Consider the following 27,470-nt stretch of genomic DNA (forward strand, 5'->3'; position numbering starts at 1 on the left):
GAAATGTAAATCAAAACCACACAGAGGTACCACGTCTTACCCACTAGGTTGTCTATAATTTAAAAAAAGAAAAAAAAGGAAAAAAACAAAATGTTGGTGAGGATGTGGAGAAACTGCAACTCTCATACATTGTTAGTGGGAATGTAAAATGGTTCAGTCACTATGGAAAACAGAATTACTCTGTGAAATTCCACTCCTACACATGTACCCAAAGAACTGAAAATAGAGACTGAAACAAATACTTGCACATTAATATTCATAGGAGCACTATTCACAATAGCCAATATATCCAATCCAAATATCCATCCACAAATGAATGGATTTAAAAAATTTGTGACATATACATAAAATGGAACACTACTCAGCCATAAAAAGAATGAAGCACTATTACATGCTACAATGTGAATAAACCTTGAAAACATCATGCTAAGTGAAAGAAGCCAGACAGAAAAGGTCACATACGGCATGATTCCATTTCTGTGAAATACTCAGAGTACGTAAATTCACAGAGAGAGAAAGCAGATTGGTGGTTGCCAGGAACTGTGAGGTGCAGGGAATGCGGAGGAACTGTTTAATGGGTACAGGGTTTTATTTTGGGGTGATGAAAATATTTTCGAATTAGATAGAAATTGTGGTAAATTGTGACATTGTAAATGTATTAAATGCCACTGAATTGTTCACTTTAAAATAGTTAATTTTATTTATGTGATTTTACCTCAATTTTTTAAAAAAGTGATATGTGTCATATCTAGGATAAGCATTTAATTGTCCAGTGTGAGCAACTAAAGAGCTTTCCTCCCTAACACGGCAACTGCCAATGTACAAGATGGTAAATACTCCATCTATCTAAGTACTTAAACCGAATGACTATGTGTCTAAGACGAACAAAGTCTCTTGCAGAACCTTGGAAGACAGATAAATAGAATGTGAAAACCTCTGTTGTTTTAAGCCACTGACATGTTGGGATGGTTTACCCTGCAACATAACCTAGTCTGTCATAATTGATGAATTGCTGCTAAGAACTATAGGGTGCTGTGGGGTTCATATAACAAGGGGCCTGGTCTGAGAGGGTTCCTTAGAGAAGTTGCATTTGAGCTGAGCTCTGAAGGGCAAGTCAAAAAGACAGAGGAGGACATTTAAAAAAGAAAGAACATGATGTGTCAGGCTCTAAAGCGGATAAGAATGTGGCATATTCATAAATGTGGTGCAAAAGTTGAAAGCAAAGCAAAGAATGGTATGTACACAGTGAACACAGTAAGGTATAAAAGGAAAGATCAGGCAGTGTCTTGCCAGCCTTGTTAAAGATTTTGTATTTTATGCTAAGAACAATGGAATGTCTGAATGGTGTTAATGGAAATGTTGACCTGTAAAAAGTAGACTGCCAGACATTTCGCCAGCAAAGATGGGTTTATTCAGGATGAGCACAGAATTGCTATTTGGGGTCTGTAACTATGGTGAGCCACATGCAAGTCCCTGAATGACAAGGGAAGGAGAACTCTTTTATAAGGGGAAAAGAAGTTGGGAGGGCTGTAGTAAACAAAGAAATCATGGCTTTTCATTGGCTGAGTCCTTGCCAGGAAAGAAGAGGAGTCTTTCCTCCTCCTGTTGGGCTCTGCTGTTGCCACAGGGTGTGAGAACTCCCCCTTCTGGTCTTCCAACTATATTTAATTGAGGTTTCTATTTATTAATTTTACAAAAATAATGATGATAATAACTAACACCTCTTGAGCACTTATTATGTTCCAGTTACCATTCTAAGATATTTGCAAGAATTGTTATTTAATCTTCTGCAAAAATTCTGTGAACTAAGTATTATAATTCTCACCTACCCTACAGACAAAAAGACTGAAACACAGAGAAGTTAATGTTTTCTGCTCATTTTCCACAAAATTTGCAAGTGGTAGAGCCATGATTTAAAACTAAGAAATATAATTTCAAGGTCACAGCAAGACATTTTATGCTTACATTATATTTCAATGCCTCAGACCCGAAAACACCCATTTTTCCAATCAAAAGGCAATGATTCCTTTTAGTGGAGAATGGTAGTTAGAAGCTACAATCTGGGCACCAGGTATGCTTAATGGTACTGGAGTGTCATTGCTTCTAGGTCACTTCAGTGAACGAAATTAGGAAGTGATATAGTTTTTAAATCATGAGTTGATATTGATATTGCCAGTTCAAATTTAACATTATGGTTTTCCCCTATTTTATGTTTGTATCTCATTCCCTTACACTTTACTCTTAATGTAGTTTCTTATTTGCTGTATCCTATAATATATATAAATAGTTGTGTATAGTCTTCAAAGGTCAATGTCATGAAGAACAAACAAACAAAGAAGGTGGAGCAAATGTTCTTGATTAAAAATGACTAAAAAGACCAGAAAACCAAATATAATGGATGAATATTGATTGGATTCTGGGTAAGAGAAACCAACCAACCAACCAACCAGCAATAAAAAGCTTTGGGTACACCTGGGGAAAATGGTATTGTAAAATTATAGTTAATGTTCTTGGGTGGGGTAACAGATTATAGTTATGAGAGAGACTCTCCTTATTCCTAAGAGACGCTTGCTTGATATATTTAGAGGTGAAGTATCCTGATATCTGCAACTTAGTTTCAAATGGTTAGATAAAAAAGCATAAATATACACAAAGACAATAGAAAAGTATAAACTAAAAGGAATCATTTCCTTTTAATCATAGACTTCTAAGGAATCATTTCCTTTTCAAAATAGCTGATTCCAGGTCTGAGGCAGGGAAATGTGAAATTAAAACAAGTCTGGACTTAAGAGAGGGAGAGACTTCAATTAGAAAGAAAATCTAGTGCAATAGGGAAAACACTCTGATCTCAGAAATCTGCAAGCATTTAAAAACCAAACAGAAAAAGGTTTTTCTTTTATAAGGTAAAGGAAGAGAAGAAGAGATAAGCTGAATCTTTTAAGGGGAAGCTGGATAAGCAGTGGGATCTGACAGGAAAAGGGTCTAGCTATGGTCAGCTGATTGCCAGGAAAAGCTGATAAGGGGACCATGTTCCAGTTCTCTGTGCATGCTTGCTCAGGCTTGGGGCAAACAGGGTTCAGGGGCCTATAAGAAAAAAAATGAAGCCTAACTAAAGTTTGGTCAAGACAAAGTAGAGAGTAAGAAATGGGCAATTGTTAACATTTGGTCAGAAAATACAAGGTGTCCTTAGAATGTCTTGTTGTGACCCTAAACTTAGATATCCTAGTTTTAAATGATGAGTCTACCACTTGCAAAGTCTGTGAAAATGGCACAATAAAAAAATTACACATATTTCAATTTTCCTGTGTGTTTGAAAGTTTTTTTTATAATAAAAAGTTGGGAGAAATATACCCAAGAGTACATTTTACAAAAAACTTCAAGTGCTTAGGAATAAATCTAACAGAAGGTATACAACTTTTTTTCTTTTTTTGGAGAAAATTATAAGCTCTTATTGAGATACATTTTAAAAAATCTAAATAAGTAGAGACGTACCATGTTTTTGGATAAGAAGGACTGATATCTCTAAAATCTTCTAAGATTAACTTATAACTTGACAAACTGATTCTAAAATTATTATTGAAGAACAAAGGGCCAACCACAGTCAAATACTCTGCTTTAAAAAATGTAGTATTAGCTAGGAGATTGAAAAAAAAATGGATCAATGGAACAGAAATGAGAGCCCAGAAGAAAGTCCCTTGCCTGTACAGAAATATGACTTATGATAGAATATGATAGAACAGCACTACAGATCAGTGGACAGAGGGCGGCTCCTGAGTAAGTGGTACTGAAACAAAAATGAGTTTTAGGTAAATTAAAGCCTTAAATGTGAGAGACAAAATTATAAAACTTTTGGAAGACAAACTAGGAAAATAGTTTAAGACTTTAAAGTAGGCAAATGTTTCTTAAACAATACAAAAAAAAAAAACTCGACAAAGGAAAAGACTGACAAATTGAATCATATTAAAATTAAGAACATCTATTTATTGAAAAACACTATAAAGTAAGTGAAAGACAATCCATAAACAAAAAGATTGCAAATCATATAACCAAAAAGATTAATATCCAGAATATGTAAAAAATTTCTACAAATAAAAAAGAAAAATAAACACATAGAAAAATGGATAAAAGGCTTCTCATAAAATAGGAACCATAAACATGTGAACAAATGCACAACCTCATTAGAAATGATGGAATGCAAATTAAAAACACAGTGAAATAGCATTTCTTAGGCATTCAACTTGCAAAATAATTTTTAATCTGATGATACCAAGTGTTGGCGAGGATGTGAAATGAGAACTTTCATACAATGCTCGAGGAAATTGGTACAACCACGGTGTGAAATGGTTTTGTATCACAGAGTAAAGTTGAACACATGCAGAACCTAAAGCCCAGTGATTCTATACCTAGATGAGAACCCCAAGATGTGCACATGAGCATCAGGAGACAATACAAGAATACGCTTAGCAACATCAGTTGTAAGTGTCCCCATCTAAAAACTGCCTTATGTCAATACACAGTAGAATTGTTAAATTATGGTACATTCATCAATGGAATAAAGGAGAAAAATCTGAATGAACTACAGATACTCACATCATGGATAAATGGATAAATCTCAAAAACATTGTTACATGAAAGAAACAGATCTCAGAATAACATATGTGGTATGATTCAATTTACATTATGCTTAAAAACAGGCAAAAGGAAACAACATATTGTTTAGAAATATATACATAGTATAAAGAAACAAAAAATAAGATAACACAAAACTCAAGATAGAGGAGTATACAATCTGCATGAGGCACAAAAGAGGCCTTTAAATAGGATGACCATGTGTCCGATTTGCCTGGGAAAGTGTTGGTGGACACCTCTTGTCATTGTATCCTGTCCATTCAGCATATCCTTTCGCTCTCAAAAGTGTCCCAGTTTAAAGAAAAAAATTATATGGTCATTCTTCCTTAAAGGTACTGGTAATGTTTTGTTTCTTAAGCAGAATGGTAGATATATGAACGTTTTTTATTATTAAACTCTCTAGATATGTTATATTCACAGTTTTGTATGAATGATATTTCACAATAAAAAAAATTGAAACAAAAAACTGAGGGAAAGAAATTATACATCAAAATAAAGTAGAATTGCCAGGAAGAGTAAAGGTCATTAGGGTTTGCCGTCAGGTTTAGAGTTTATGAATTTAGAGTAGAACCAACACACCCGGTTTTACTTTCTCCATCAGCTCTTAGGTAAAGGTTACTCAGGTGTAAGAAAAGAGAAAGCAGAGCATTGGGTTCATCTAGGGTTGGAGCCAGTAAGATGAAAAAGAGGACAGAGGGATGAGGAGTTTGATAGTTGCAAGAAACCATTGTGGTAATTAATCATGGAGTCTAACCTAGATGGAGGTCAGTACAGTCAGAGTAGGTCTGATGAATAAGGACAAAATATGGAATATTAGTGTCAGTAGAGTCTAATTCCCAGTGAGCTGAAAAATAATTGAGTGAAAATATTTATGTAGTGAATATTTATCTTTTTGAATATGGACTAAGCACTGTGGCAGACACTGAGGAATCAGTGTTGAGTCAAAATAGACACAGTTCACCCCCTTATGGACTTTATATTCTAGTGGAGGACCCAGATAGTAATCAAATAGTCACCCAAATAAACAGAAAATTGCAACTGAAATAAGGAATAAGATAAAAAGGAATGGGAATATGACATTTAAGGAATGCTATAATAGGGCATCTGACTTAATCAAACAAGTCATGGAAGGCTTCTCTGAGGAAGTAACAACTGATTTGTCACTGAAGGATGAATAGGAGTTTACTAAGTGAAATGATGGACTGTGTGTATTTGTGCACAAATTGAGAAGCTAATTGAGGACATTTTAGGCAAAATGCAAGGAAAGAGATTGCATTTGGTGAGATGTTTGAGATTTTTGAGGTAAGAAAATTTCAGGTGATGACAAGGTCCCAAGCAGCACTGTCCAACAGAAATAGATGTGAGCCACACATGCAATTTTTAATTTTCTAGTAGCCACATTAAAAAAAAAAAAGTAAAAAGAGACAGGTGAAATCAATTGAAATTAATTTTAATATTATATTTTAGATGTCCAAAACATTGTCACTTTAACATGTAATGAATTTTTTTAAATGAGTATATCTCATTTTATCTCAGTGTTTGGTAGCATGGACTCTGGAGTCTAATAAAACTGGGTGCAAAACATTTGCTATGTTCTATCAAGTGCCAGCCAATATAAATAATTTAGTCCTCACAACAACCTTATGAGGAATATATTATTATCCACATTTCACAGATGAAGAAACTGAGGCATAGAGGTTAAATAACTTGTCAAGGGTCATAGAGTGTAGAGCCAGGAATGAATCAGTCAGTCTGGCTCCTGGGCCCCTACTAACAACTACCGTATATGGTCTTCATACAGAATCCAGTGTGGCATCCCAGTGGAGATACGTGGGAGGCCTCGGGAGCTAGGGATATAAATTTCGGAATCACCAGCGAGTAACCAGCTTATATGAGTTTCAACTCAGTGAGGTGCGTATATGAAAAGCATTTTTTCCTCTCATCAGTGCTTTCAGTCATGTTCTGTTGAATTCCTTTTGCCTGTCTCTTAACAATTATCATGGAGAGATTCCATGATTTTCCATTTGGATTCCTCACTTTCAATTATGAAAACAGTCCAGTCCAGTTGAAAACTGCAATCACGTATCTAATTCAGAACTTCCCTGTCTTTCATTTCTTGCTAGAGTTATGAATTAACCAAGAACTAGGAACCGAAGGTGGTGGCAGTGGGGGCAGGATTTAGCCAGCTTCATTACTGCCTCCACCACACACCTGAAACCTGCCTTTCCTTTGACCTCTCCCAGCCTGCCCACCTCTGCACTGCCTGCCCGCTAGCCTTTTACTGCTGGGGTCCCTTCATCTGAACAACAGTCTTTGGGGCCAAGAAAACATGTGTATCCCAGCCTCACTAGTTGTTAATTTAAGCTAGATTAAGAGTCACGGAGACTCTTTGTTAAAATAAGAAATCTAGCCCAGTCACAGGCTCTCCCTCCCATCATGTATGAGAAAGAAGAGGAAGAAATGATCTGATTTGCAGAGCAATTTAATAAGAATGTATACTAGTTATGCGTGTAGAGATGTCATTTAAAGCATTACTAACAGGGCAACAAATTATTAAGTACAACAACCAGTCAGAATTATAAACTTTAAGGAAGGAGTTTGCATAGCATGTCTGCTTATTTCTAGGAGTATCTGGAATCATGACACCAACCCTTGGCCAAATTCTGGGAGCTAAACCCTTGGAGTTAACACAGTCACTGGTTAATGAGGTTGTCTTGCACTCCTGAGACATTGAGACAAGGTAGATCAGATGTCAGTCTTGCTAACATACATATCAAGATTTATGATCATGTGCACCTGGCTCCTGGAGGTCTGCACCATGGGTGGTCACGTAGGAGGAATATGCCTATGTGACCAGATTCCTATAAGAACTCTGGGCGCTGAGACCTAAGCGGGCTTACCTGGGCAGAGACATCTCATACACATGCGTTCTTGTAATTCATAACTAGACTGAAAGCACTTCAGTGTGACCTCCATGGAGGGAGGAACTGGATGTCTAGGCCTAATCTTTCTGGACTTCACTTAGGCATATCTTTTTTTCTGCTGATCCTACATGGTATCCTTTGCTGTAATAAACATTAGCCAATTATAACCTTTTGCGGATGCAGACTAGTATATATACAATAGAATGGATAAACAACAAGGTGCTACTGTGTATAGCACCAGGAACTATATTCAGTACCCTGTGATGAACTATAATGGAAAAGAATATTAAAAAAAAGTATGTATATGTATAACTTGAACAGCAGAAATTAACACAACATTGTAAATCAACCATATTTCAATTTTAAAAAAATGATTATAACCTGTTACTTAGTCAAGGGCCTTCAAAGGACAAGCATTTCTCCAAAGGTTATTTTTAGGAATATAGCAACTAAATTTCCAAGTCTCAGGAGTTTTACAAGACTCTTTTTTAAAATTATACTTCCAAGGACAGATTTATAATAACAAGAAATAGAACATGATGGAAATATTTATAAGTATTCACACCATCTCCATATTGCACAGAAAAAAAGACTGCTATTTTTGTGAATATCTACCATTTAATGTTATACAAAAATCAGATATTTTGAACAAGTTTACGTGACAGAAATAGAGCTCTTCCCCTATGCTAAAGGGGAGAGGGGCATGTTCTTTGTCTCTTTCTGAGACCTATTTTGTTATTTAGAAAGGTTTGCATTAATAAAGCCAAACTCTAGATCTTCATTAGTTGGCATTATAAGCAAAAAGCAGGCCTGTGGAGATCAACTTTATTGGCATAAATGCAGTAAAGAATGAATAATATCTTACAATAACAGTGAAATAAGGAGTGTATAGCATTACTTTTCCACACTGTGTGATCACATACTTATAAATATGACAGTAAAGGAAATACCACTAGAATGTTACTCTATGCAAATTTATGGCAATATGCACAAACATACCCTAAAAGCTGCTTTATTCTTTTTTACACAATTGTGTATTTACATATGCTTTTCTGTAAAGTCAGACAAATTTACTTTGATATGATAAGAGACAATAGACCATGAGGTTAAAGGTAATAGATTTGGGTCATAGAGAATATAAACTTAAGTTGATTTATGTATATTTATGACAAGAGGGTAAAAATTTGAGGCTGTTCACCCGAATGCATAAAATTATCTAAATTCTCTCTGGAACATAAATTGTTTACTTTTCACAAAAAAGTCTTTTTTCCTGTCTGAACACAAACAATAATAAATTAAAGTAAGTGGCAGATAAGTAAAATAAGATTCCTATGATATTTTCTTTTCCTTTATATATAAAAATAAACCGATCTGAAGACTCTAACCTGTCTTGTAAGTATACCAGGCATGTATCTGAAACCTTATTACACAGAATAGTATAGTGACTCCCCAGCTCTGCCAAAATAAAACAAACAAAAACTGGTGAGACAATCCTCTATTATGAGCCAGGAAATTGTTTCACAGATCAGGAACGAAAAGGATTGTTTTTCTTTTATTTCAAGTTCTTGCCTTCAGGAGTTCTTCCTATATCTATCTACCTATCTATCTATCTATCTATCTATCTATCTATCTATCTATCTATCTATCATCTATCTATCATCTATCTATCTATTTATTTATTTATTTTCCAGCTTTGCTGAGATATAATTGACATGTTTCTTCCTATTTATATTGAGGAGATATATTGATATTTTGTTATCAGGTCAACTAGTCTGCTCCTGTAGTGTTGATCTTGAGATGAAAGTTTTCTTTGAAAGTCTATTTCCAAGAGCCAGAGGGCTTTGGCCTTTTAAGTATGATACAAAACCCAGAAGAGAGCTCTTTAAATGATAAATTTGCCCACTAAAACAAGTTATTCATGACGTAAGTAAAGGACATATTTTCTTTTAATAAATTTATTTATTTTATTTATTTTATTTTTGGCTGCGTTGGGTCTGCGTTGCTTCACGTGGCTTTCTCTAGTTGTGGTGAGCGGGGGCTACTCTTCGTTGCGGCACGCAGGCTTGTCATTTCAGTGGCTTCTCCTGTTGCGGAGTATGGGCTCTAGGTGCACAGGCTTCAGTAGCTGTGGCTTGCAGGCTCAGTAGCTGTGGCTAGCGGGCTCTGCTCATGGGCTCTAGAGTGCAGGCTCAGTAGTTGTTGCACATGTGCTTAGTTGCTCCGTGGCACGTGGAATCTTCCCGGACCAGGGCTCAAACTCGTGTCCCCTGCATTGTCAGGTAGATTCTTGACCACTGCGCCACCAGAGAAGTCCCTATATCCACTCTTTTTTAGATTATTTTCCCATATAGGCCATTACAGAGTATTGAGTAGACTTCCCTGTGCTATACGGTAGGTCCTTATTAGTTATCTATTCTATATATAGTAGTGTTTATATGCCAATCTCAATCTTCCAATTTATCCCTCTCCCCACCCCTTTACACCCTGGTAACCATGTTTGTTTTCTACAGGCATGAGGGCACTTTAGATGGCATGGTTGGAGAAGGCTTTTTGAGGAAGTGACATTTCATCTGAGACTTGAATACTGAGAAAAGGCCAAACACACGAAAGCAGAAAGAAAAATATTAAAAACTGTGGAACAACAAAAGTAGATGCTCTGAAACAATAAAGACCCAGTATTGAGGAAAGAACCCAGAGGGAGCCAGAGGGATAATGCTTTGAACCAAGATGGGAGAGGCAGGCAAAATCCAGATCACGTAGCCTTGGAGTTCTTGATGAGAAATTTGGATTTTCTTTGAAATCCACTGAAAATCTGTTGCAAAGTTTTATTGAAGGGAGTGACATTATATTTATATGTTGAAAAGATTATTCTGGGTGCAGTGTGATAAATGCAATAGAGGAGGTCGAGATTGAAAGCAGGAAGGCAAGTTAAAAGGCTGTTGCGCTAATCCAGGTGAGTGACTATGGCGCAGCTAAAAGGGGGTGGCAACAATATAGATGGAGGGAAATGAACAGATCAGAGAGATATTTAAAAGTTAAAATTGATTGAATATGGTGATTGATTAGATATGAGTATTAAAGGAAAAAGAAGATCTTCAGTTTCCTGAAAGAGGAAATTTGAGGAATGGTGATGCCATTCACTGGGATTTCCAAGTGGATATGTTAAATATGCAGTTGAAAATAGCAGCTCAGTGGAGATTCTACAAAACTGGTATTGAATTTGTCCATAGATGGCCATTGCAACCATGGATGTGGATAATAATGCCTAGGAAGAGAGCAGGAAGGACGGAGGAGAGCCAGTTTCTCTCCATTTCTCTGAGTCTTGAGAAATTTGGACATTTAAAGACTGTCTGAAGGGTATAAACTGATCAAGGAGACTAAGAAGAAATGAGTGTAGAAGTAGGCAGAAAACCAGGAGAGTGTACTGTCTCAGAATGCTGCTGAGAGACAAGGAAGCTGAGGGTTGAAAAGCAACCACTGCATTTAAAGGCAAGGAATCATTGATGTCATTGATGACCTTGGCTATGAGTCATTTTGAGGAGAGGACAAAGCCACATTGTAGCAGTGGAGGACTGAGTATGAGGTGATGGAGCGTAGATAACTTTGGAAAATGTAGATATAAAAGGAGACAGAGGCCACAAAATAATCTCTCAATAAATAACAGTTTTTTTAAATTTAATTTATTTTTTTATACAGCAGGTTCTTATTAGTCATCAATTTTATACACATCAGTGTATACGTGTCAATCCCAATCTCCCAATTCAGCACACCACCACCCCCACCACCCCGCCGCTTTCCCCCCTTGGTGTCCATATGTTTGTTCTCTACATCTGTGTCTCAATTTCTGCCCTGCAAACCGGTTCATCTGTACATTTTTCTAGGTTCCACATATATGTGTTAATATACAATATTTGTTTTTCTCTTTCTGACTTACTTCACTCTGTATGACAGTCTCTAGATCCATCCACGTCTCAACAAATGACCCAATTTTGTTCCTTTTTATGGCTGAGTAATATTCCATTGTATATATGTACCCAATCTTCTTTATCCATTCATCTGTCAATGGACATTTAGGTTGCTTCCATGACCTGGCTATTGTAAATAGTACTGCAATGAACACTGGGGTGCATGTGTCTTTCTGAATTATGGTTTTCTCTGGGTATATGCCCAGTAGTGGGATGGCTGAATCATATGATAAGTCTATTTTTAGTTTTTTAAGGACCCTCCATACTGTTCTCCATAGTGACTATATCAATTTACATTCCCACCAGCACTGCAAGAGGGTTCCCTTTTCTCCACACCCTCTCCAGCATTTGTTGTTTGTAGATTTTCTGATGATGCCCATTCTAACTGGTGTGAGGTGATACCTCATTGTAGTTTTGATTTGCCTTTCTCTAATAATTAGTGATGTTGATCAGCTTTTCATGTGCTTCTTGGTCATCTGTATGTCTTCTTTGGAGAAATGCCTATTTAGGTCTTCTGCCCATTTTTGGATTGGGTTGTTTGTTTTTTTAATATTGAGCTGCATGAGCTGTTTATATATTTTGGAGATTAATCCTTTGTCCGTTGATTCATTTGCAAATATTTTCTCCCATTCTGAGGGTTGTCTTTTCATCTTCTTTATGGTTTCCTTTGCTGTGCAAAAGCTTTTAAGTTTCATTAGGTCCCATTTGTTTATTTTTGTTTTTATTTCCATTACTCTAGGAGGTGGATCAAAAAAGATCTTGCTGTGATTTATGTCAAAGAGTGTTCTGCCTATGTTTTCCTCTAAGAGTTTCATAGTGTCTGGCCTTACATTTAGGTCTCTAATCCATTTTGAGTTTATTTTTGTGTATGGTGTTAGGGAGTGCTATAATCTCATTTTTTTACATGTAGCTGTCCAGTTTTCCCAGCACCACTTATTGAAGGGACTGTCTTTTCCCCATTGTATATCTTTGCCTCCTTTGTCATAGATTAGCTGACCATAGGTGCATGGGTTTAATCTCTGGGCTTTCTATCCTGTTCCATCTGTTCCAAAAAACAGATCTATATTTCTGTTTTTGTGCCAGTACCACATTGTCTTGATTACTGTAGCTTTGTAGTATAGTCTGAAGTCAGGGAGTCTGATTCCTCCAGCTCCGTTTTTTTCCCTCAAGACTGCTTTGGCTATTCGGGGTCTTTTGTATCTCCATGCAAATTTTAAGATTTTTTGTTCTAGTTCTGTAAAAAATGCCATTGGTTATTTGATAGGGATTGCATTGAATCTGTAGATTGCTTTGGGTAGTATAGTCATTTTCACAATATTGATTCTTCCAATCCAAGGACATGGTATATCTCTCCATCTGTTGGTATCATCTTTAATTTCTTTCATCAGTGTCTTATAGTTTTCTGCATACAGGTCTTTTGTCTCCCTAGGTAGGTTTATTCCTAGATATTTTATTCTTTTTGTTGCAATGGTAAATGGGAGTGTTTCCTTAATTTCTCTTTCAGATTTTTCATCATTAGTGTATAGGAATGGAAGAGATTTCTGTGCATTAATTTTGTATCCTGCAGCTTTACCAAATTCATTGATTAGCTCTAGTAGTTTTCTGGTGGCATCTTTAGGATTCTCTATGTATAGTATCATGTCATCTGCAAACAGTGACAGTTTTACTTCTTCTTCTCCAATTTGCATTCCTTTTATTTCTTTTTCTTCTCTGATTGTCGAGGCTAGGACTTGCAAAACTATGTTGAATAATACTGGTGAGGGTGGACATCCTTGTCTTGTTCCTGATCGTAGAGGAAATGCTTTCAGTTTTTCACCCTTGAGAATGTTTGCTGTGGGTTTGTTGTATATGGCCTTTATTATGTTGAGGTAGGTTCCCTCTATGCTCACTTTCTGGAGAGTTTTTATCATAAATGGGTGTTGAATTTTGTCAAAAGCTTTTTCTGCATCTATTGAGATGATCATCTGGTTCTTCTTCTTCAGTTTGTTAGTATGGTGTATCACATTGATTGATTTGTGTATATTGAAGAATCCTTGCAACCCTGGGATAAATCCCACTTGATCATGGTGTCTGATCCTTTTAATGTGTTGTTGGATTCTGTCTGATAGTATTCTGTTGAGGATTTTTGCATCTATATTCATCAGTGATATTGGTCTGTAATTTTCTTTTTTTGTAGTATCTTTGTCTTGTTTTGGTATCAGGGTGATGGTGGTCTCATAGAATGAGTTCGGGAGTGTTCCTTCCGACGCAAATTTTTGGAAGAGTTTGAGAAGGATGAGTGTTAGCTCTTCTCTAAATGTTGGATAGAATTCACCTGTGAAGCCATCTGGTCCTGGACTTTGGTTTGTTGGAAGATTTTTAATCACAGTTTCAATTTCATTACTTGTAATTGGTCTGTTCATATTTTCTGTTTCTTCCTGGTTCAGTCTTGGAAGGTTATACCTTTCTAAGAATTTGTCCATTTCTTCCAGGTTGTCCATTTTATTGGCATAGAGTTGCTGGTTGTAGTCTCTTAGGATGCTTTGTATTTCTGCAGTGTCTGTTGTAACTTCTCCTTTTTCATTTCTAATTTTATTGATTTGAGTCTTATCCCTCTTCTTCTTCATGAGGCTGGCTAAGGGTTTATCAATTTTGTTTATGTTCTCCAAGAACCAGCTTTTAGTTTTATTGATCTTTGCTATTGTTTTCTTTATTTCTATTTCATTTATTTCTGCTCTGATCTTTATGATTTCTTTCCTTCTGCTAACTTTGGGTTTTGTTTGTTTTTCTTTCTCTAATTTCTTTAGGTGTAAGGTTACATTGTTTGAGATTTTTCTTGTTTCTTTAGGTAGGCTTGTATAGCTATAAACTTCCCTCTTAGAACTGCTTTTGCTGCATCCCATAGGTTTTGGATCATCGTGTTTTCATTGTCATTTGTCTCTAGGTATTTTTTGATTTCCTCTTTAATTTCTTCAGTGATCTCTTGGTTATTTAGTAACGTATTGTTTGGCTCCATGTGTTTGTGTTTTTTACAGTTTTTTCCCTGTAATTCATTTCTAATCTCATAGCGTTGTGGTCAGAAAAGATGCTTGATATGATTTCAGTTTTCTTAAATTTACTGAGCCTTGATTTGTGACCCAAGATGTGATCTATCCTGGAGAATGTTCCATGAGCACTTGAGAAGAAAGTGTAATCTGCTGTTTTTGGATGGAATGTCCTATAAATATCAGTTAAATCTATCTGGTCTATTGTGTCATTTAAAGCTTCTGTTTCCTTATTTATTTTCATTTTGGATGATCTGTCCATTGGTGTAAGTGAGGTGTTAAAGTCCCCCACTATTATTGTGTTACTGTCGATTCCCTCTTTTATAGCTGTTAGCAGTTTCCTTATGTATTGAGGTGCTCCTATGTTGGGTACATATATAATTATAATTGTTATATCTTCTTCTTGGATTGATCCCTTGATCATTATGTAGTGTCCTTCCCTGTCTCTTGTAATGTTCTTTATTTTAAAGTCTATTTTATCTGATATGAGTATTGCTACTCCAGCTTTCCTTTGATTTCCATTTGCATGGAATATCTTTTTCCATCCCCTCACTTTCAGTCTGTATGTGTCCCTAGGTCTGAAGTGGGTCTCTTGTAGACAGCATATATATGGGTCTTGTTTTTATATCCATTCAGCAAGCCTGTGTCTTTTGGTTGGAGCATTTAATCCATTCACATTTAAGGTAATTATCGATATGTATGTTCCTATGACCATTTTCTTAATTGTTTTGGGTTTGTTTTTGTAGGTCCCTTTCTTCTCTTGTGTTTCCCACTTAGAGAAGTTCCTTTAGCATTTGTTGTAAAGCTGGTTTGGTGGTGCTGAATTGTCTTAGCTTTTGCTTGTCTGTAAAGCTTTTGAGTTCTCCATGAAATCTGAATGAGATCCTTGCTGGGTAGAGTAATCTTGGTTGTAGGTTCTTCCCTTTCATCACTTTAAGTATATCATGCCACTCCCTCCTGGCTTGTAGAGTTTCTGCTGAGAAATCAGCTGTTAACCTTATGGGAGTTCCCTTGTATGTTATTTGTCATTTTTCCCTTGCTGCTTTCAATAATTTTTCTTTGTCTTTAATTTTTGCCAATTTGATTACTATGTGTCTCAGTGTGTTTCTCCTTGGGTTTATCCTGTATGGGACTCTCTGCGCTTCCTGGACTTGGGTGACTATTTCCTTTCCCATGTTAGGGAAGTTTTTGACTATAATCTCTTCAAATATTTTCTCTGCTCCTTTCTCTCTCTCTTCTCCTCCTGGGACCCCTATAATGCGAATGTTGTTGCATTTAATGTTGTCCCAGAGGTCTCTTAGGGTGTCTTCATTTCTTTTCATTCTTTTTTCTTTATTCTGTTCTGCAGCAGTGAATTCCACCATTCTGTCTTCCAGGTCACCTATCCGTTCTTCTGTCTCAGTTATTCTGCTACTGATTCCTTCTAGTGTAGTTTTCGTTTCAGTTATTGTACTGTTCATCTCTGTTTGTTTGTTCTTTAATTCTTCTAGGTCTTTGTTAAACATTTCTTGCATCTTCTCAATCTTTGCCTCCATTCTTTTGCCAAGGTCCTGGATCATCTTCACTATCATTATTCTGAAATCTTTTTCTGGAAAGTTGCCTATCTCCACTTCATTTAGTTGTTTTTCTGCGGTTTTATCTTTTTCCTTCATCTGGTACATAGCTCTCTACTTTTTCATCTTGTCTATCTTTCTGTGAATGTGGTTTTTGTTCCACAGGCTGCAGGATTGTAGTTCTTCTTGCTTCTGCTGTCTGCCCTCTCTAAATAATAGTTTTGTTACTACTATTTTGTAGTCATTTAATAAATCATATAGGTACTGGGAAATTTTCACTTGTATCAGTTTACAGGCTTTAACCCACATTAATTTTCAATGTTAATTTTATTTTTAAATATATGCAATATATCCAAATTGCTCCAACTTCAAAAGGAACAAAAGGTACAGTGAAGTCTTTACTTGCCACCCTGTCCCTCAACCCCCAGTTTCTTTCCCAGAGGAACCAGTGTTGTTGTGAATTTAGCTACCTTATTCTTTTTAACAGCTTACATGGTAAGTATTTAATCATATATATATTTTGGTACTTTAACTAGTATCCTAGTGATGGACATTTAGCTTTTGAGCTCTTTCCCTATAACAAATAATGAAGTAATGAAAAATCTTGTTTGCATCACTTCACACATGTGGGAGTGTCTTAGGTCTGTCTCCCTAGAAGCAGAGATTCTGGTGGAGACTCTTGTGTAAGGGATTTGTTCGGAGAACGCTCTGAGGAGAAACCAAGGAAAGCGAGGGAAGCAGGACTCGGAAGAGGAAGAAGTGAAGCAAGAATGTGGTTTCAGGTGGAGTCTAGATTCAGTCTCCCTACAGGGAGCTCTGAAGCATAAACTCCAAGCAGAGTCTTTCTGCCCTCAGGCTAGGGATCAGAACATTGTACTCCAACATACAGTCACCAACTGGGGGCTATCCAGGGGGTGGAGTGGGGAGTATGGCAGCAGCACATGACTCTAGGCACTTCAGGTCCAGGTGGCTCTAATCATCTCAGGGCAGCCCTGGGGGGATGGGCACACCAAAATGGTAGCAGAGATCCTCAGGGATCTAGCTGGGGACACCAACAGGTTGTGCAACAGTGAGTATAACTGTAGGATAAATTCCTAGAAGTAAAATTCCTGTATGGGGTGAACATTGCTAGTCATCTACTCAAACAATATCCACCCCCTACCCCCAACCCAATCCTTCTTCCTAATAGAGCCCTGATTTTATTTGAAGTAGCTGTATGCCCAATTAAAAACACTTTCCCATCCTCCTTGGCATCTGGGCTGGTCATGTGACACATTTTTACACACTGAGATGAAGGTAGTAGTTTCTGAGTGTCCTTTCCTGAATAAAAAGACAAAACTTATTTTGCCCTCTTCACCCTTTACTTCACATCCTTCTTTCTGCCAGGAGTGTATGTTAACATGAGTCTGGAGGTATAGCAGCCATCTCGTGACCATGAGACAGAAAACAGGAAAATAAAGGCCTGTGTCCTACATGCCAACACAAGCCATGAACAGAAATACAGTGTCTTCCTGTACCCAGGCTTCAGTGTAGTATTGGTAATTATTATTATACAAACTGACATTCATTCTTATGGTATTTTACAAATTACAAGTGTGCTTTCACAAACTTTACCTCACTTCATTCTTTCAATCCCTTCACCTCTGTGTGATAGATATTGGTACTCTTTTAAAAATCTCCTGCACTATTAAGAGCATAGAACTCATCGATAGCTAATTTTGAATTAGTTTGCTTTCCTTCTAACAACTAGCTAAAGTTCACTGCCCTAAACGTATGGGACATTTAAATTTGGGACACGAACATGTCTTGTAACAGAGTATTTGCAGAAGGGGCTTCATGACCCAAAATTGAAGTGATAGGGTAGAGTCTCACAAGAGCACCAAAGGTCAAAGAAAAGATGCATTACATGGGAAAGAAATAGTGAAGAAAGGATGTCTACATGTTACCAAAGGCAAATTTTACCCATTCTGAAATTTTGCACAGTCCTGTGTAGGAAAATAAATGTTCCCTGTGTTCCTGCAAAATCCCAGCCTCTTGAGCATGGATACTGATCCACTGTGAAGATGAGAATGTTTGCTTTTATGTCCCCCTGGAACATTTGCTCTTTATAGCCTTGAATTGCCAAGCCATTTGCTGCCATTTAAAGGGTAATAAAACTTCTGTATCTTACCTGGGGTCAAAGCCTTTCATTCCAGGATAGGGAACTTTCTCTCTGCCCTAGGGAGACCTTGGGAAGGATAGAGAGCTATCTCCCTACGTGCATACATGTCAAAAGAGGAGAAAACCCTGGTTGTAATCTCAGAGAGGCTGGTTTTGTCTTCTCCATAAAGACAATTTAGATACTTTAGCTTCCAAAGGGTAAGAATCCAAGACTCTTCCCCTCCTATTCCTAAGGAAAATTAGTTTACATCAGGGGCAAAGATTTTTCTCCTTTCTTCGAGGAGGGGAAAGAGGAATGGTTGTCTCTTCCCATGTAAACTCCCAGATCCATATTTGTGTTCCTCTACTACAGTTTGATCCCTCCATATACATAGGCTTAGCCACCTCACTCTCACTGTGTCATCTGAGGGGTGCTAGGCCTGAGGGACAAAGCTGCAGTGTTATTCTGGCACTATGAGTAAATAAAGTTCTGATCTCTGATTCAGAAACCTGGTGTTACTACTAGCCTGCCTCTCTCTTCCTCTCTCTCTACCTCTCTCTCTCTCTGTCTCTCTCTCTCTCAATCTCTCCATCTCTCTCCCTCTCTCAATCCCTCTCTCTCCCTCCCTTCCTCCCTCCCTCCCTCCCTATCTCTATGCAGGTAGGTGACCATCTCAGACCCCTCACAGTTTCTGACTTGACATCTTCCTTTAAGAAATCAATGAATTACTTTCTTTATTAGTGATTCAACTAACATTGAGTTTCTCATTTGTATACATATCGCTTATGTATTGTCCTGCCTAAAATGGAGGAAATCTAAAAACGAGGAAACATCAAGAAACTCCAAATCTACTCTGAAAACCTGTTGGTCTTTGTGCTTCAGAAATGTCAATGCTAAAAAAAAAAAATGTCAGTGCTATAGAAGACAAAGTCTGAGGAACTGTTCCAGATTAAGGGAGATGGAAGACACACAGGGACTGGAACTAAATGAAATGTGTGAAGGGGAAGGATTGTTACAGAGGTTATTAGAACAATTAGCAAGATTTGCATATGGACTGTAGATTGATAACAACACTGCATCAATGTTAAATTTCCTACATTTGGCAATTACACTGTGGTTTTGTAAGAGAATATCTTTTTCTTCAACAATAGATGCTAAATTATTTAGGTGTGACAGGTCATGATGTCTGTAACTCAGTTTCAAAGGGAGAGAGAGAAAGAAAAGCAAATGGCATAATATTTACTGATAATTGGTGACCTAGGTGAAGGGGGTTCCAGAGTTCATGGTACTATTCTTGCAACTTTTCTCTAATTTACATTTTTTTCCAAAATAAAAAGTTTTATTAAAAGAAAAAAGAAAAAAAAAGAAAAGTATTCCCATCAGGAAGAAGTCGGACATGTGGCAGGCACTGAGCTAACTATAGCCCTAAAGATAGAGAAATGGATGTGATATATCCCCAGGCCTCAAAAACCTGACATCTAGTGAAGGAGATAAGCAAGTAAATTTATATCATGGGATGAAATGTAAAAGTATATTATTGTAGAGTATGATTATGACCATTTTCTTCACTTAGTTTGTGTGACATCACTCTCTCGATTCCCCTCCTGTCTCATTGGTTGCTACTTCTCAGTATCCTTTGCTAATTTCTCTACATCTCCCCAAACTCTAAATTCTTGTGTGCCACAAAACTCACACTTTGAACCTCTTCCTGTCTTTGACTTCTCTTGCTCCTTAGGTGGGCTTAACTAGTTGTACGGCTTTAAGGATCATCTGCAAGCTAATTCCCCCAATTTATATCTCCAAGCCTTGGCCTCTCCTCTGAACTCCTGCTTATTCAGCATATCCACTTGGATGTCAGACTGGCATCAAAAACTCAACTTATCTAAACACAAACCCTTGATTTCCTCCCAAACCTATTCCTTCTATAGCATTACCCATCTCAATGAAGAAAAACTTTTCTCTTACATGTTTAGAGCAGAAATCTTGGAGTCATCTTTGATGTCTCTCTTTTTCTCAAACTGTACATGAATCCTTTAACAAATTTTATTGTCTTTAAATTAAAAATGCAATATATCCATAATCTGGCCATTTTGTACCACTTCACTGCTACCATTCTGTTCCCAATCATCATCATTTCTTGCCCAGATTTTAGCAATAACTTTCCAACTAATCTCTATACTTCTCTGTATCTATCCTTCCTACTGTTATAATGCAAGCCAGATCATGTCACTTTGTCTCAAAACCTCCAGCGACATCCTATTTCACTCCTGATCTTAAAAACAAAGACCCAGGCCTAATCTCCCTGACCTCATTTCCTTATATTCTTCCACTTGGACCCTCAGCTCCAGCCACACTGGCTTCCTTTCTGTTCCCTGAATGCAAACATGCTTCCACCTCAGGACCTTTGCACTTACTCTTCCTTCTTTTTGGAACACTCTTTCATCACATCTCCATATGGCTTCCTCCCTCACTTCCTTTGGGTCTTTATTCAGATGTCACCTTCATTGTAAAGCTTTCCTTGAGCACCCTATATACTATTTTGTATTTCTGCTCCCCACCCCCAGACTGCCTATTCCCCTTGCTCTATCTTATTTTTTCTCCATAGCAACTATTACCATTTGATATAGTATCTATTAATTTGTAGTTTTTTGTGTTCCCCAATTGAAGTAAATTCCTTGAGAGCAAAAACTTAGTTTCTCATTCACTATTTTATCCCTAGACCTAGACCAATGCCTGTCATATACTAGGTGCTCAATGGACATTTGTTGAATATATGAATAAATGAATCATAATTGTATGTAAGAAACCCACATAGAATTGAAAATATGTGTGGTTTCATAGAATTGAAACCAAATTTTATTTGGTTAAAAGCCTTGGAAAAATAGAGAACAAGGTCATGTAGATGTGGGTATTTGCAGGATTTTCAGTTCTATGGGAAAATTGCCCTGGTCAGCAATACAGAAGAAGGGAGTTGAATAGCTGGCCCTCATACATGAGATAAGAGAATGAAAACCAAGTTAAGTTTCAGACTTGAGACTACCAGATCTCCCGTAAGCCAAGGACACATTGGAAGCTGACCAAAGGAGTGCGTGAAGTCCACAAAATGGACTCCCCAGGCATGTACTGGTTACTGTAGAAATGGGCTTCCTCCTGAAGATATTACAATGAGAAATAGTGAACAGTCAACAAAGGCTGAAAAGCACATTGGTCTAATTAGTGCCACCTTGGAGGAAGATCTGGGGAAGATGTTTGAACAATAGCCAGAGCATATGCTAACCTGAGCACAGAGTTTAGGTAAACTCGGCTCACTTGAGACTTGGGCTCAAGGACTTCGTGGTGACTGAATACCCATGAACCTTTCTCTGACTGGCATGGTGATTGGGGTTTATGTTTATAAATTTGATGTTTCACTCACCAACATCGATTCACTTTGTACTTCAATAAAAACAAAGTGTCACTGACCCAGGTTCGATTGACTGACTTGCAGCAAACTGAACACAGAGACGTTGAGGTTTGCAGCAGAGAAAAGGTTTATTTACAAGGCAGCCAAGCAAGGAGACAGCAGAACAAGTCTCAAATCCACCTCCACCAAGAGAGGGTTTAGGGATATTTATGGGATAAAGAGGTAGGGTGGTGAGGCATGGGGAAAGATGGTTGGAGGTAAGAAAAGTGAGGTAATTGGTGGTCTGCACAAATGTAGTTGACCTCATGGCTTGTCTTAGGATGCATGTTCAGAAAATGGTGTCATTAGCATGTTCTCGGGGTGGAATTTTTGGCCTTCGGACGTCAAAAGATCATCCATCGGACACTCATCAGGCCCAGTTGAATGGTCAGTGGTCTCAACCGGTCTGAACCAGGCAAGAATTATCTCCAAGTTCCTGAAAAACAACTTAGGCAACTGTTACCTAAGTTGACGGTAGTGACCCATACGTCAGAGGTGTTATCTATAGGTGCGGTCAAAGGAGTCTTGTGATAATATTGTCTAAGCTAAGTGAAGCTTGAGGGGTATGCAGTTTGCAAGAACAATTAAAGCGAACTTGATCAGTGAAGGCAGGTTACAAATTACTATTTATTAGACAAGCAAGTTATAGTTTAATGGATCTAGCAGTATTCAGTTTCAAAAGTGGTTTTTTGTTTTGGTTTGGTTTGATTTGGTTTCTGGAAGGAAATAGAATTTATTCTCTAGGTACTTGGTGTGCCCTGGTGCGGGGATGGAGTGCCTATGTCCTCTTACTGTTTGGTTGCTTTCTCTGCCTCTCACCACAGTTGAAAAGAGAGTATCAAAGAGGAGAGCAACTTGAATCCACAATTAATGTACAGTGTGATAGTGTTCTAACATACCAAAGACCTCAGGTCAGTATATTAGCAATAATTATTATGAAAAAGTTATTTTTCTATGGTACTTTATAAATTCAAGTGTGCACTATACACTCTCATTCTCACAACCACCCCATGAGCTAGTGTCAACCCTCCCATTTTACAATGAAGAAATTGAGGCTCAAGCAGGGTAGGATGACTTGCTCAAAGTCATTCAGTTGTGACCTAAACCTAGAGAATAGATATGTCCTGGTGTGTCCAGGAGAGTCCCAGTTTATACCTATAGTCCCAGTGTAATTATTAATAGCACCTCTTTCACTCTCCAAAGTCTCCTAGTTGGACAATAAATTATATGGTCATCCTGCTAAAACTTCTTTCATTATCTCAATTCCAATCTTTCATCATTGCTTTGTTTCCTCCACTTATGGCAGATCAGGGTGGTTATACCAGCCTAAAGAGCTGGCTTCAGACCATGAAATCGCTTCTATGAGAAAGGGCATTTCAAACTGCAAACAAATAATTCAACAAGTAACTTTTAAAATTGAAAGTTTCCAGTATAGTGTAGCAAATAAATGGTCGGTATCTGAATCATAGTTCTATTACTTCCCAGGCATGTGGCTTTGGGGAAATTAATGTGGAAAAATATCAGCCAGAGCACCATTAGCGTAAGAGTTTATTTTTAAAATGTCAGGCTTGAGAAGGCTCCTGAAGGAGCTAAGGAATGTTCTATCTTGGGGAAAGAAGGAGCAAGAATTTTATAGAATTTTAGCTAGGGTCGGGGAGGGGATTGTCAGCCAAAATTCAGCTAGTTTTGGGAATAGCTGGTCAGAAAAGCTTCTTGGAAGAGGAGGGAATTGTTGCAGATTAGCAGCCATTGTTTGGGAGACTTGGGTCCATCAGAATGAGTGGGAGGAACAGTTAGGGGCTAAGATGCTGTGCAAGAAGGAATGGGAGGAACAACTTCAGGCAGAGACACACAGGGGCCACGTGAGAAATTCTCAGGACTTCAGGGTCTCTTACATTAATTAACCTCTCCAAGCCTCATTTTACAGATTTATAGGTGGTTCTGAGGATTGAAGGTACTCAGTACAAATTGTTCAATAAATGGCAGCTGTTATTATTTCTTTGAGCCCCCTCTTCCACCCCACCACTTACCCCCACCCCTTGTTCCTAGTGTAGTAGCAAAGCGTGTAGATTCTGAAGCCTCACTGCCTGGGTTAGAATCCTGGCTCTACCAGTTATTAGCTTTGTGACTGTTAGCTGAAAGGACCCCAAGCTATAAAGAGGGCAAAAAGGCAGATTATTTGGGGTCTTAGAATTGCAGTTCAGGGATCTCAGATTCCCCTCTGGAGGAAAATGGGTAAGCATTTTATGGGAAAAAGGGGGAAGTTTACCAAGAGTTGTTTGGTAAACTCTTGTTTACCAAGAGTTGTTTGGTAAACTCTTGTTTACCAAGAGTTTGGATTGGAGGGTAAAATTGTTCTATACATACAATTGGGTTATGGAACACATCTCATCCTTAGTCCAGACAAAGTCCAGTTCTCAACATTCTTCCTTCCTTTTGCCAACTCAGCAACTATTCAGCAGTTTAATTTAGAGTGTTCAGCAAAAGTCCAGCACGGGTGCAAAGGTGGAGGTCCTCAGGTCACATTTCAGTCGTTCCTGATGTAGCTTTTTTAACAGTGACCTCAAACAGGCTAATTAGTTTGTCTGTACCTCAGTTTCCTCATCTGCAAAATTAAAACCAATAAAACATAAATTGTTCAGAAGAGTAAATGTGTTATTAAATATAAAGCAGATACAATAGCATCTGACACATATTCAGTGCTTAATAAACGTTATTATTTTCTTTCTTCACTTACCTCTGCCATCTGAAGGAGGGTAGAATGGAAATGAGGGTGAAGATATATTTGCCAGAGAGGTTTACAGCAGTGCCATCTCCAGAATTTTTACATAGTTGGGCTTGGGGCTGACAATTTGTTTGGAAGGGGAAGAGTGACAATAGGGGGCTTCGATTGGCATTTGTGCCTCCATAAGTTTAATGAACTCTCCCACATACCTCCTTTGATGTGGGCAAAAGACTATTTTCTCAAAGAATTAGCCCAACACAAATTTCCATCATGCTGCACTGTTCACCACTTCTCTCACCCCAACCAAGTTGCCATCCCTAAACGCCAACATTCTTGATCTGGAAGGGAGGGCAACAGGACTTTCTCAACACTTTCTTGGATTTGCACACTAAGTTCACCATTTTCTACTTAGATTACATGTTCTAGGTCAATAAATAGAACAAAATGTACTAAAGAAGCTTTTACTTACACTTTACATAAGCTTGAGAAAATTGTTTATAACAGAGGATGAAAACTCTTAGAGGCATCTGGGGTAGGGTCTAGAGAGTGTGCATAGAAATTACAGAAGCAGGGAACCTCCCAAATTGGACTTGTACCTCACCCACTCAACAGATTGGAACAGAGTGTCAATTCATAGTAGTTTTGAAACAGGAGTGAAGGGGGCAGGGAACAACCTTTGAAAGAATAACATAGCCTGAGGACATGACATAAACTGATTAAAACCAAATGGGTCCAAGATGGCGGACAAGTCGACTTCCACTAGACCTTGAGCCTCAGTATGCGCTCACTGTAACACATCAGTAGCTAAATGACACACCCACAGGCGCCATGACAGTTCCAAGGATCCATAAGGATCAATAAGTGGGCAGAGGTCAATTCTTGGAAATCCCCGCCCCTTCCTGAAATAGCTGGAATACTCCTCTCACTCATTAGCCATGAAATTACCCGCCCCTATAAAAACTGACAACCCCCATATCCTGGTGACTTTCTCACGTTCTGAGATGGCCCACAATCTGTCTGTGGAGTGTGTTTCTCTCTAAATAAATCCACTTTTACCTATCGCTTTTTCTCTCACTGAATTCTTTCTGCGATGAGACATCAAGAACTTGAGCTTCATTGAGTCCTGAAACCAGGTGTGTGATCTCAGTTGAAAGACTGCGGGTTTTGGCTGGGTTTGAGTCCCACCCACATGGGTTCAAGTCCCAGTCAGGGTTTTGGCCGGGTTTGAGTCCCAGCATGTAGGTTCAAGTCCCAATCTGAGGTGCACGGTTTCAGTTTAAAGGTGCTTTATTTGTTACAAATTGCTCAGATTTTACTATATTTTCCTTGGGGTGGGGGGAATCTTCCTTTTTTGGCTTTTTGAAAATAACGTAGATTTCTTCATTTGTCAAAGGTATTAATGACCAGTCCAACAGCTTTTCTTTAGCCCTAAGACTAGAAGAATAGTGATTAACTCCCATCTACTGTTTAGTAGTTTCATTCCCTGCATTCATAAAATTTCCGTTATATTCTTGCTGGAACTGTTCAGATTCTGTCTAAAACCAAAGGCTCTAGTAATACTGACAGTTTTGTTTGTTTGTTTTTTGTTTTTGTTTTTTTGGCCGCACCTAGGCCCTTGGCAGTGAAATCTATCATAAGTATCAATGTTCTACACATTTTTACTCTCTTTACAATGGCAACAGTGCTTTATAGAGATATGTGCTGCTGTTAATCAAGGCCCAGAAAGGCTGGCCATTTTTTTCCCATGTTATGGACAAGGAAATTAGCCCCTTCTGAAATCAACACAACAGCACAGGCACATGTCTAAAAGTTGAAAAGCCACCTAACAAAAAAAGATACTTCATGTTTTACTCCATGGAACAGATATACAGAAATGTAACACTTCTACGAAGTCAAATTATTGTTTCTAAATTTAAGGTTTATACCTTTTGGCATCAGACTAGAGGGCCCTATCCATCCCAAGATAATGCAAATATTCAACTAGTTTTTTTTGGTATTTATTGTATTATTACAAGTGTTTCGACATTTCATTTTGCTCCTCTGTATTTTTGTATTTTAACTTGAAAGATAATTAAAAATGAATAAGAAAAATAAAAATACATATAGGAGGTACACCGTGTCAAATAAATAATAAAGTAGACAATAAGGGCAGAAAGAGGGAAAAAAGGATGAAAACTAAAGGGTGCTAGATACAAAGTCCTTGCAATCTTGAGAAGATAAATATTTAGTGTTTTCCAGTAATGCAGATTTGTTTTAGGCATTATTATCTTAAAATAAGGCTTCGTGAAGGAGGTAGGATTGATATAGGTCTTAGAGAATGAAAGTAATGTAAGTTAAGAGGAGAGGAAAAGGAGAGCAGAAAGATCAGGGGAAGGAAAAATGCAACAAAGAATTGAGATTATCTTAAGAGGGAAATAAGTCAGTTTGTCTCAAGTATAATATTTAGGCAAGGAGAAAACTAGGGTCATAGGGTCCACATTAGAACTTGGAATTAGGATTTAAGGACTTTTACACTTTAATCTGCAAAACTCAGAGACAAATTGAAGAACTGACTAGAGTTTTAACTTGCATTTGCAAAGGAGACACCTAATCAAGAAAATAAGATGCATTTGCGTAGAAAACCACAAGGTCAGGCGATAACTCAGATTGTTACATGGTAGTGGACAATTCTGATTGGGTAACATTTGGCTCCATTTTGATAAAAAAAGGAACAAGATGTTTCGGTCTTTTGAATAAAAAACAACTTTATGGCTTATCTTGGAATTCAAGGCTTTTAGAATATTCCTGTTTTTCATGGCTTATCTTAAGGTGCAAGGCTTTTAGGAATGTCAGCCTTTTCCAGGCTGTGGTACAGGATGGGCTTGATTAGCTATTATGGTGGACAGGGTTAGACAAGATATCAGTTTTCTTTCTCATGTTGTATAGACTAGAGTGTAGAACCTCAAACGCCCATAGGCTTTAGCAGGACCACCAGGTAGAGCAGTGCTGACTGTACAGGTTGTGCACAACTCTAGGGAGTGCTATGCGCACAGTCCCCCTGGAGTTATACAATGCAGCCTGCTCAGCCAT

This window comes from Eubalaena glacialis, chromosome 11, assembly GCF_028564815.1.
Source record: "Eubalaena glacialis isolate mEubGla1 chromosome 11, mEubGla1.1.hap2.+ XY, whole genome shotgun sequence".
Lineage (NCBI taxonomy): Eukaryota > Metazoa > Chordata > Mammalia > Artiodactyla > Balaenidae > Eubalaena > Eubalaena glacialis.